The sequence below is a fragment of the Peromyscus maniculatus genome, chromosome 1, assembly GCF_049852395.1.
Source record: "Peromyscus maniculatus bairdii isolate BWxNUB_F1_BW_parent chromosome 1, HU_Pman_BW_mat_3.1, whole genome shotgun sequence".
Lineage (NCBI taxonomy): Eukaryota > Metazoa > Chordata > Mammalia > Rodentia > Cricetidae > Peromyscus > Peromyscus maniculatus.
In genome coordinates, this window is record NC_134852.1 from 212183107 (window position 1) to 212194174 (window position 11068).

Genomic DNA, 11068 nt, shown 5'->3' on the forward strand with positions numbered 1-11068 from the left:
GTTATCATAATGGGAAGCATAGACAAAGTAATGTCCATAATAACTTGACCAGTAATGGTCAGCACAGGCAAAGTGAATTTTATGGTGGCATGACCTATATGGACCTTTGGTACTGGTTAATTCATCATGGTGTTTCCGGCAGGAAATAGTAATGCAGCACCTGGAAGAACCAGCTTCTGGGCTGCAGGTAGGGCTCAAAGGAAAAGTCCATAGCATTGAGAAGCTAAGACTTCTTTATCTGAGGGAGTTTTAGGGAAAGGAAAAAAAATCACACTCTCTAGATGGTTCCTTTTCTCTTTATTCTCTCATGTAGGCTCTGCATCTCTTTGTTGTTCACAGCTATATATACCCAACAGAATCTTTCATGTTGAATATAGGAGTTACATTTGAAGGTCACATTCCAGTAAATGATAAGAAGTAGAGTCATCCAGACAACTACATGCAATAAATCTCAACTTTCTAATCGGTGGGCTGCAGCTGCAAAGAAAGAACCAGTCACTTTTATCTAACTAGAGAGATAGACTTATAAAGAATTTTAAAGGAGTTGTAAAACTAAACTATTGAAGAAGATAAGGAAATCATATACTCCATCTTATATATCTGAGTGTAATAACATTTTAATCTAACATTATGTGATTAACAGTCTCATAAAATATTGGGCTCTCTCAGACTTGGAGTGTTTAGGAAGAGAGAGCTGTGTCATAAATACTTTGGTTGAACTCAGGTTTACCTTAATTCTCTTTAATATGAGCTCACTTAGGCACTTTCCAAGGTACAGTGACACTAAAAGCATTTTAAATCTTTTTTGTTTGTTTGGGTTTTGTTTTTGTTTTTGTTTTAGTTTTGTTGTTTGTTTGTTTTTTTCCGAGACAGGGTTTCTGTGTAGCTTTGCGCCTTTCCTGGGACTCACTTGGTAGCCCAGGCTGGCCTCGAACTCACAGAGATCTGCCTGGCTCTGCTTCCCAAGTGCTGGGATTAAAGGCGTGCGCCACCAATGCCCGGATGCATTTTAAATCTTAAAGTATGTTTTTCTGTCCTGTGTATAACTTTAGACCACAAAAAAGGAAATTTGCAACTCTTTCTCAGGGCTGCCAAGTCAGATTATTTTCTGTAGCCCTGGCCAGTTGGAAAATCTTTTTCTTTTGATGTAGTTGAACAAAAGCCATTTGTTCCTAAACCTCAGTAAATTACTCTCTGTCACTCACACAATTTCAAGACCCAACATAAAAACAGTTAGTTGGCTGAACCTTGAGTCTTCAAGTTACATGCCAATATCCTAAAATTGAGGTTAGGAATTTGTGCAGAGAGTCAGTCACTGTCCTATGTTATCAACCAGACCTAACAAGAGAAACTGCCAAAGCAAGTAGGTTGCTTTGCACCTTTAACCTTGGTTCAACAAACCAGATAGCTTGCTGTTGTGTCCTTGTAAACTGGACTGCTTTTCCCAGGAATAGTCTATCTTAAAAACCATCAGCAAAGCACTTGGTCTAAAGCTACTTTGAAGTTTTATCTCATCTAATAGTGTACAGCTGTCTTGGCAGCTAGGGAAATTCAACTGTTTTCCTATGTCAACCTGAGCTGTGATATAAAACAGTTCCCTGACTTGTGTATCATTACTTTGTATTTGTACTTATTCATCAAAAACTCTGTATAAGCTAACATCATTGATATCAAATGAACAATATAGCTAAAGGAGGAGTCATCTTTTAGACATTCTACAGATAGAGATCCCAATAGATTGATATGTGTTCATGAGAAAAACACACTACAATACAGGCAGTGAGGGATTTCCCACAGCTGCCAGGGAAAATTGCAATAGCACACGTGTGATTACAGACAGAAGCAAACAATATTCCAGAGTCTATAGCCTCAGGGCCTTGCCTACAATTAAGTTTCTCATCAAAGAATTTTTCTTCTGGTGGGCTGTTCTTATGTCATGGCTCTTAGCAAAATAGATAAGAAGCCTACTGCATTTCTGTTTGATCTATATAAATGGAAAAAAATCTCAATGAAAGAAAGACTATCTTTAGATCATGGCAAAAGGGAATCTTGGCCTGTGAACCAATTTCCAGACTTGAGCCAGTTTGCAGACCCAGAACCCCTCAAATGAAGGAATGGCCTGGTTCTCTTGAGGAAGGCCTTTTTACTTGAAAGTTTTACTGTTCATTGCTCCCACTCATGTCCAGGCTGTTCATGTAGATCTCATCCATTTCTCCGTGTCTTTCTTGGGGTCCCGTTTTCCAGGTAGCCTCACTGGTGATGTGAGTAGCAGTCCAGTCATCCTTGTTCCACATTTAGCATCTTCCTATGAGTGAGTACATACCATATTTGTCTTTCTGAGTCTGGGTTACCTCACTCAGGATGATTTTTTCTAGATCCATCCATTTGTCTGCAAACCTCATGATGTCATTGTTTTTCTCTGCTGAGTAGTATTCCATTGTGTATATGTGCCACAATTTATTTATCCATTCTTCAGTTGAAGGGCATCTAGGTTATTTCCAGGTTTTGGCTATTACAAATAATGCTGATATGAACATAGATGAGCAAGTGCTCTTGTGGTATGATTGAGCATTTCTTGGGTATATGCCCAGGAGTGGTATAGCTGGATCTTGGGGGAGATTGATTCCCAATTTTCTAAGAAAGTGCCATATTGATTTCCAAAGTGGTTGTACAAGCTTGCATTCCCACCAGCAGTGGAGGAGAGTTCCCCTAGTTCCACATCCTCTCCAGCATAAAGTGTCTTCAGTGTTTTTGATCTTAGCCATTCTGACAGGCGTAAGGTGGTATCTCAGAGTTGTTTTGATTTGTATTTCCCTGATAATTAGGGATGTTGAGCAATTCCTTAAATGTCTTTCAGCCATTTGAGTTTCCTCTGTTGAGAATTCTCTGTTTAGAGTGGGAGCAATGAAGGGCGAGGGTCGAGGGAAAGAGAGCAGGAGATCCTAGCTGGATCAAGAAAAGAGAGGGAGAACAAGGAATAGGAGACCATGGTAAATGAAGACCACATGAGAAAAGGAAGAAACAAAGAGCTAAAGAGGCCCACAGAAATCCACAAAGATACCCCCACAAAAGACTGCTGGCAATGGTCGAGAGACAGCTGGGACTGACCTACTCTGGTGATGGGATGGCCAAACACCCTAATAGTTGTGTCATAAACCCCATCCAAGGACTGAGGAATCTGGATGCAGACATCCACGGCTAGGCCCCTGGTGGAGCGCTTGGGAGTCTAATTAGTGAGAAAGAGGAGGGTTTATAGGAGCGAGAATTGTTGAAACCAAGGTTGGATAAAGCACAGGGACAAATAACCAAATGAATGGAAACACATGAACTATGAACCAAAGGCTGAGGGGCCCCCAACTGGATCAGGCCCTCTGAATAGGTGAGACAGTCGATTGGCTTGATCTATTTGGGAGGCATCTAGGCAGTGGTACCAGGTCCTGGGCTCGTTGCATGAGTTAGTGGTTTGAAACCTGGGACTTATGCAGGGACGCTTGGCTCAATCTGGGAGGAGGGGACTGGACCTGCCTGGACTGAGTCTATCAGGTCAATCCCAGTCCTAGGGGGAGACCTTGATCTGGAGGAGGTAGGAATGGGGGGTGGGCTGGGGGGAAGGGGAGGGGGGCAGGAAGGGAGAGAACAAGGGAATCTGTGGCTATTATGTAGAACTGAATAGTATTGTAAAATACAAAAAAAGAAATAAAAAAAAAAAGAAAGTTTTACTGTTAACTTTTCTCCAGTCCCTCCCCAGAGAAATCTACAACCCTTTACAAGGGTAACTGTACACTGGGGGAAAGACAACAATCAGACTTCCTGGGTTATATTGGAAACTGGTTCTGAATTGGTGCTGATTACAGGAGACCCCTCAAAACAAAAACAAAAACAAAAAAACACTGTGGACCTCCAGCCTTCAGTTAAAGTTGGGGTTTATAGAGGTAATTAATTCAGTTTTAATGGAAGTCTGACTCACAGTATGTCCAGTGAGTCCCTAAACTCATCCTGTGATTATTTCCTAGTCCTAGAATATCTAATTGGGATAGATAGAAGTTACCAGAATTCTCACACTGGTCCCCTGATCTGTGGAATGAGGGATATTATGGTTGGAAAGGCTAAATGGAATACTTTAGCATTTCCTCTCTTAAGGAAAAATAGTACATAAAAACCTAATGTGTCACTGATGACACATTAATGCCACAAAGGCCTTGAAAGATGCAGGGGTGGTGGTTCCCACCATATTATCCTTTATTTCTTCCATCTGGCCAGTGCAGAAGAAGGGTCATGGAGAATGATAGTTGACTATCAAAAACTCAGTTAAGTAGTGACTCTGATTGCAGCTGCTGTACCAGGTGTGGTGTCCTTGTGTGAACAGATTGACACATCTTCTGGTATATGATATGCAGCTATTGATCTAGCAAATGCCTTTTACTCAATACCTGTCCACAAGGACCATCAGGAGCAATTTGTTTTCAGTATGTACCTTTACAATTTTATCTCAAGGATATATTATCTCTCCAGCCCTGTGTCATAATTTATTTGGAAGGGATCTTGATCATCTGTCTCTTCCACAAAATATCTCATTTGTTCCATATATTGATGACATTTTGCTGATTGGAACAAGGAAGCAGAAGGTAGTAACAACTTTGAATTTGTTAATAGCACCACATATGCACATCAGAGGATGAGAGATAAATTCAACCAAAATTCAAGGGCCTTCTACCTCAGTTAAATTCTTAGAAGTCTCTTGTAGAATATTGTTTTAACTATGTAAAGTTGTGTTACATTTGTTTATGTTGTATTTGTTTAACAATGTAAGGATGTGTTACATTTGTTTATGCTGCATTTATTTAATTATGAAAAGATGTGTTGAATTTATTTCAACTTGCCTGCCTAAAGCACCTGATTGGTCTATTAAAGAGCTGAACAGCCAATAGCTAGGCAGGAAAAAGGATAAGTAGGGCTGGCAGGCAGAGAGAATAAACAGGAGGAAAAATCTAGGCTTGAGAGGAGAATGAGAGGAGGAGGAGAGAACAAGGGAGACGCCTGGGGCCAGGAGCCAGGCAGCCACCAGACAGACAGGAGAAGCAGAGAAAGTACACAGATACATGGAAGGGAAGAAAAGTAAAAAGCCCCAAGGCAAAAGGTAGATAAAGAGAAATAGGTTGTTTAAGTTAAAAGAGCTAGACAAAAATGAGCCCAAGCTAGGGTGAGCATTCAAAACTAATAAAAAGTCTCCATGTCATGATTTGGGAGCTACTATAGGAGTCCAGTGGTATGGAGCATGCAGAGTTATTCCTAATAAGATGAAGGATAAGTTATTGTACCTGGCCCCTCCCACCACCAAGAAAGAAGCACAACTTTTAGTGGACCTGTCTGGATTCTGGAGAAAACACATTCCTCGCTTGGGTGTGTTACTCTGGCCCACATACCAAATGACCTGGAACAGAAGAAGGTGCTTCAACCGGGCCAAGCTGCTGTGCAGGCTGCCCTAGCACTTGGACCACATCATCCAGTAGATCTGATGGTACTTGAAGTGTCAGTGGCAGATAGGATGCTGTTTGGAGCCTTTGGCAGGCCCCTATAGGTGTATCACAAAAGAGACCATTGGGATTTTGAAGCAAGGCTTTACCATCATCTGCAGACAACTATTCTCCCTTTGAAAGATAGCTCTTGGCCTGATATTCAGCCTTAATGGAAACTGAACATTTGACAATAGGCTATCAAGTTACCATGTGACCTTAACTGCTAATCATAAGCTGGCTGTTATCAGACCCACCAAGTCATAAAGTAGGACATGCACATCATCAGTCTATTATCAAATGTATGTGGTATATACATGATTGGGCCCAAGCATGTCTTGAAGGCACACTCAACCTACATGAAAAAGTTGCCCAAATACCTATGGATTCTACTCCTGTTACAATGCCATCTGCTGCCAATAATGAACCTATAACCTCATGGGGAGTGACCTATAACTGGTTAACTGAGGAAAAGAAGACTAGGGTCTGATTTACTGATGGTTCTGCATGTTATGCCGGCACCACCTGAAAATGGACAGCTGAAACATTAAACCCCTTTCTGGGACAACCTTGAAAAGACAATGGTGAAGGGAAATCTGCATAATGGGCAGAACTTTGGGCAGTACACATGATCATACATTTTGTTTGGAAGGAGAAATGGCCAGATGTGAGATTGCTCAATGATTCATGGACTGTAGCTAATGGATTCAGTGAGTGGTTGGGGACTTGGAAAGATCATGATTGAAAAATTGATGAGAAACACATCTGGGCAAGAAGTATGTGGATAGATTTCTCCAAATGGGCAAAGGGTGTGAAGATACTTGTGTCCCCATGTAAATTCTCATCAAAAGATGACTTCAGCTGAGGAGGAGTTCAATAATCAAGTATATAGGATGACCTATTCTGTGGACAGTCAGCCTCTTTTCCCAGCCATCCCTGTCATTGACCAAGGAGCCCATGAACAAAGTGACCATAGCGGCAGAGATGGGGGTGATGCTTGACAGCATGGACTTCACTCACTAAGGCTGACCTGGCTACAGCTGCTGCCAACAGCAGAGACCGACACTGAGCTACAGATATGCCACGATTCCTCCTGGTGGCAGATTGACTAAATTGGACCACTTTCTTCATGGGAAGGACAATGATTTGTCCTAAATAGAGTAAATATTTATTCTGGTTAGATCTTTGTCTTTTCTGCACATAATACTTCTGCCAAAACCACTATGTGAACTTACAGAATGACATATCTACCACTATAATATGCCACACAGTATTGCTTCTGACCAAGGAACTCACTTGATAGCCAGAGGAGTATGACAGTGGGCCCATGATCATGGAATCCACTGTTCTTTGCATGTTCCCCACCATCCTGAAGCAGCTGGCCTGATAGAAAGATGGGATGGCCTTTTGAAGATATTGTTATAGTGGCATTTAGGTGTCAGCAGCTTTGATGACTGGAGCAGGGTTCTCCAGAAGGTGGAATATGCTTTGAATCAGCATCTAATATAAGCCGTGTTTTCTCCACTAGCCAGAAACATTTTTGCTTCCTGTCCCATCACCTTATTAAGTTCTGTTGGCTTAGAAGTTCTGGTTCCAGACTTGGGAGCACTGTTGCCAGGAGCCACAATAAACATTCCATTGAACTGGAAGCTCAGATATCCCTCTGGCTACTTTGGGCTTCTGATGCCCTTAAGGCAACAGGCTAAGAAAGGAATAACAATTTTCAAGGGGTGATTGATCCAGACTACCAAAGAGAAATTGGATTGTTTCTCCACTATGGAGGTAAGAAAGAGTATGTCTGGAGCGCAGAAGATCCTTTAGTGCATCTCTTGGTGCTACCATGTCTTGAGATTAATGTCATTGGGAAACTACAATAACCTAATTCATGCAGGATAACAGGCCAGTCAGGAATGAAGATGTGGGTCACTCCCCCAGGAAAAGAACCAAGATCTGCTGAGGTGCTTGCTGAGGGTGGAGGAAATACAGAATGGGTAGTAGAGGAAGGTTGGCCAGCTAAGGCCATGTGACCAGTTGCAAAAATGAGGACTATAATTAACATGAGTGCTTTTGTTAAGAATGTGTTTATACAAACATTTGTGTTTTGTTTCTTTGATTATCATGTTATGTAACATAATTAAGAGTCATCATCATGTTGGGTTTTCATTCCCAACTTATCATTTATTGTTTACAGGGGCCATCGTTCCAGCTGCATAGATAACTCATTTAATCTTTCCAGCCCATGGCTACATGTAGACATTTGAGATTTGTTGAAAGAAAACACACTCTAGAGAGACTACTACTCTGCCTTTGAGGAGAAGAGGATGCCAAGAGTTTGAAGTAAATCTCCATGATCAAATCAGCTAAAATCAAATCCACCAAAGAATAAGCCAGGCAAGGAATCTATACATTTTAACCAAGCAGAAATTTTGGTCCATTTTCCCACAAACAAGGGTCTTTGCAACTGTGTAGATCACAGTTCATCCAGTAGGTGGCAATTTTTTATCCGGTATCAAATGACTATTATAAATTAAGGCAAAGCAAAAACAAAAGGTTGTAGAGGCAATACTGTATAAAGGGATCCGTGGCACAATTTGCACAGTAGCATTAGGATGTAATTAACATCAGCCACAAGGTTGCCTAAGGATCCTTTAAGTCATGTGAAGAACTAGGCTTTGCACAACTGATACATGCCACAAAAGCTTACTGGGTTTCTGTGATGTAGCAATTGCTTTCTATTTTCTTTCATTATTTTCTATATTTATTAACCACCATGTAGGCTTAGTTTTTATTTTCATCAGCATAATATTTATTGTATATAGTGACAAGTTTTATAATGAGACTTTTGTTAGGTGAATTTGAATACAGTGGGCCCAAAACCAAAATAATCTTGGGTTATCTTAATGTTGTTCTTAATACCCAGTCTATTGCTTTGCTCTGTACACGAATGAATATTCTTGCTTTCAAAATTATATAACAGGATTGCCTTCAAGAAGATCTACAGGTACCCTGCTTCAACCTCCCGGGTGCTGAGATTAGAAAAGTATCATTGCACACAGCTCTGATGATTTTTTATATCCATTGTGAATAGGATAGTTTTCTTAGTTTCCTTTTCCAATAGTTGATTACTAGTGTATAAAATGCTAACTTTTAAAATGTTGATTTTTATACTCTGAAGTTTTACTGATTATTTATTAATTTTAATAGGAACTTTTTGTGCATCACTTAGCATTTTTCTATGTGTAAGACCATGCCATCTATAAAGAAGGGCAAATCTGGCTTCTCCCTTTCTAAACTGGATACATACTATTTCTTTCTATTGGCTGCGAGGTCTGGCCAGGGTGTCTAGTGTTATATGGGTAGAAATGGCGAGACCAGATAGCTTTCACTCATTACAGACCTTGGGATCAGATCTTTAAACTTTTCCTCGGTCAGTATGGCCACCTGCCTGCCATGTTACTTCTCAAAATTGATGAAACAGTCTTCAGGTATATCATGTGTTAGGCCACAAAAAGCCTTAAGAATTTAGGAAGAATGAAATCATTTCAGTTACCCTTTCTGACCTCAATGGCATAAAACTATAAATCAGCAGGAGGAAATATGACAACCCTCTTCATACATAGAAATTAATCAGCATAGTTCGCTGAAGAGATTAAAAGGGAATTTTTTCAAATAAATGATAATGGAAACATTGCATAATAACACTGCAATTTTATTATAATATTATCTTTGAAAAATGTTTCATAGGACACAGAAAAGTAGTCATGAGGATGGTTTATAGTAATAAATGTCTTTATTAAACAATAAGAATCATGGACAACATAATAATGTACCCAAAAAACTAGAAAATTAAGAACATGTCAAATCCCAAATTATTAGAAGGATGGAAAGTGGCTATTTCTATTTCCCTGATCTCTAAGGCTTTCACCCCTATATTTGGCTCCATGTTTTTTATTTAATAAGACCACTTAGAAATTCATCTACATAACTGAACAGAGAATAAAGAAATATATGAGATCAATAACATGAAGAGCTGCTTTATGAAGTAAAAGCAAAATCGATAGAGCTTTGTTTAGAATGAGACACAAAGGAAGAAAACAAAGTCAGTTGAAACAGGAGATGTTTTAGCTGAAGCTACGGAGATACAAAGCATTGCAAGCAACTGCTATAACAATGACAGACCAAAAACTGTATATTCTAGGACAAATGATCAACTTGGGCACATACGACATACCAAGATTGAACAACAAAGAAACAGAACACTTGAGCACTAGTGAGCCAGGAAATTGAATTAATAGTAAAAAGAAATGTCCAATCAAAGAAAAGCCTAGGACCACAGAGATTTAGTGCTGAGACATTAAAACTTACAGAGCCTTCAAGGGGAAGGGCTGCCTCCTGGGGCGACTGATTATCTTAACTGGTAATTTGATCTGGAATCAATGGAGAAGGCTCTAGGCCAGTGATTCTCAACCTGTGGGTTGCAACCCCTTGGCAAACTTCTATCTCCAAAATTTTTACATTACAATTCAGAATACTAATAAAATTATAGTTGTGAGGCAGCAATAAGAATAATTTTATGGCTGAGTTTCACCATGACATTAGGAATTGTATTAAAGGGTCACAGCATCAGGACAGTTGAGAACCACTGCACCTGTGAGAGCATTTCCAGAAGGACTAACTAACTGACACATTCCCTCAATTAGGGCAGTACCTTAAGCATGGGCCCACATTATGTCATGTTTTTTGTTGTTGTTTTGGCAGGGCTAGGCATCGGAATATGTGCAGTCAACCACTGAAATATATGACTGGCCCATTTTTACATTCCCAAAGTGTTTTGCATTACATTCCTCACAAGCAGTGCTCACCAAGAAAACACAGATCAAGGAAAGGGAACTTGGATTTTAAGTAACAGGACCATCTACATAGCACATCTGACTGTCTGGTGGTATGTATAGGATGGGAGAGGGAGCAGCTAAAAAAAACACTGCTACGTGGTCCAGCAAGATGGCTCTGTGGGGAAAGGTGCTTGTTGCCAAGTCTGAGAAACTGAGTTTGATTCCTAGACTCTACATGGTGAAAGAGAGGACAGTTTGTCCACTGACCCCACATATGTGCTGTGCCATGCAAACACCGTCACATGCACACACACACAGATGAAACAAATGACATTTTTAAAAAGTAAATGTGTTTTCAAACATTAGCAGCATCTGTGTGCATCTCTGGTAGTATATTAAGTGATAATATTATGTTCCATTAACTAAAAAAATATACCTGTGCATTCAAAATTATCACTTACAAAGTTTTGGAGAAGAAACATATTTCTTCACAGTGGAAATTACCATAGTGCCTTAGAATATGTAAACATGCCCTAGATATATCAGAGTGGTATTAGTGAAATGTCACACACATTCCCAGTGTATCCTCATGTTTATCCTGTACAGCTTTTAAAATGGAATGACTCTCTGAACACACGTACAGAATCAGAAATTCAGGGCTCTGCTCTGAATATCCATGATTCCTTGTTTGGATGATTAAGACACTGATGATTTCAATTCATT

General features: G+C 40.0%; 1 protein-coding gene and 1 long non-coding RNA gene across 13 annotated transcripts in view; one reads left to right on the top strand and one right to left on the bottom strand.

The window, feature by feature from the left end:
• Window positions 1-280: 280 nt before the first annotated feature.
• Window positions 281-6936, bottom strand: LOC121824791 (uncharacterized). The gene is made up of 2 exons (XR_006066775.2): window positions 6810-6936; window positions 281-477 (listed from the first exon to the last, which is right to left on the bottom strand). It is a non-coding gene; the product is annotated as an uncharacterized LOC121824791 (long non-coding RNA).
• Window positions 6937-7129: 193 nt separating this feature from the next.
• LOC102908767 (pancreatic triacylglycerol lipase-like) overlaps window positions 7130-11068 on the top strand; it is a 29748-nt gene continuing 25809 nt past the window's right edge. For 3 of the 12 annotated variants that reach the window (XM_076563400.1, XM_076563402.1, XM_076563401.1), the window contains exons 1-3: window positions 7152-7295; window positions 7705-7904; window positions 10272-10455. The gene's annotated coding sequence lies outside the window, so the exon portion shown is untranslated. Of the gene's footprint in view, window positions 7296-7704; window positions 7905-10271; window positions 10456-11068 lie in introns of those variants that run through there. The other 9 variants (XM_076563397.1, XM_076563399.1, XM_042266272.2 and 6 more) reach the window with 6 other exon arrangements.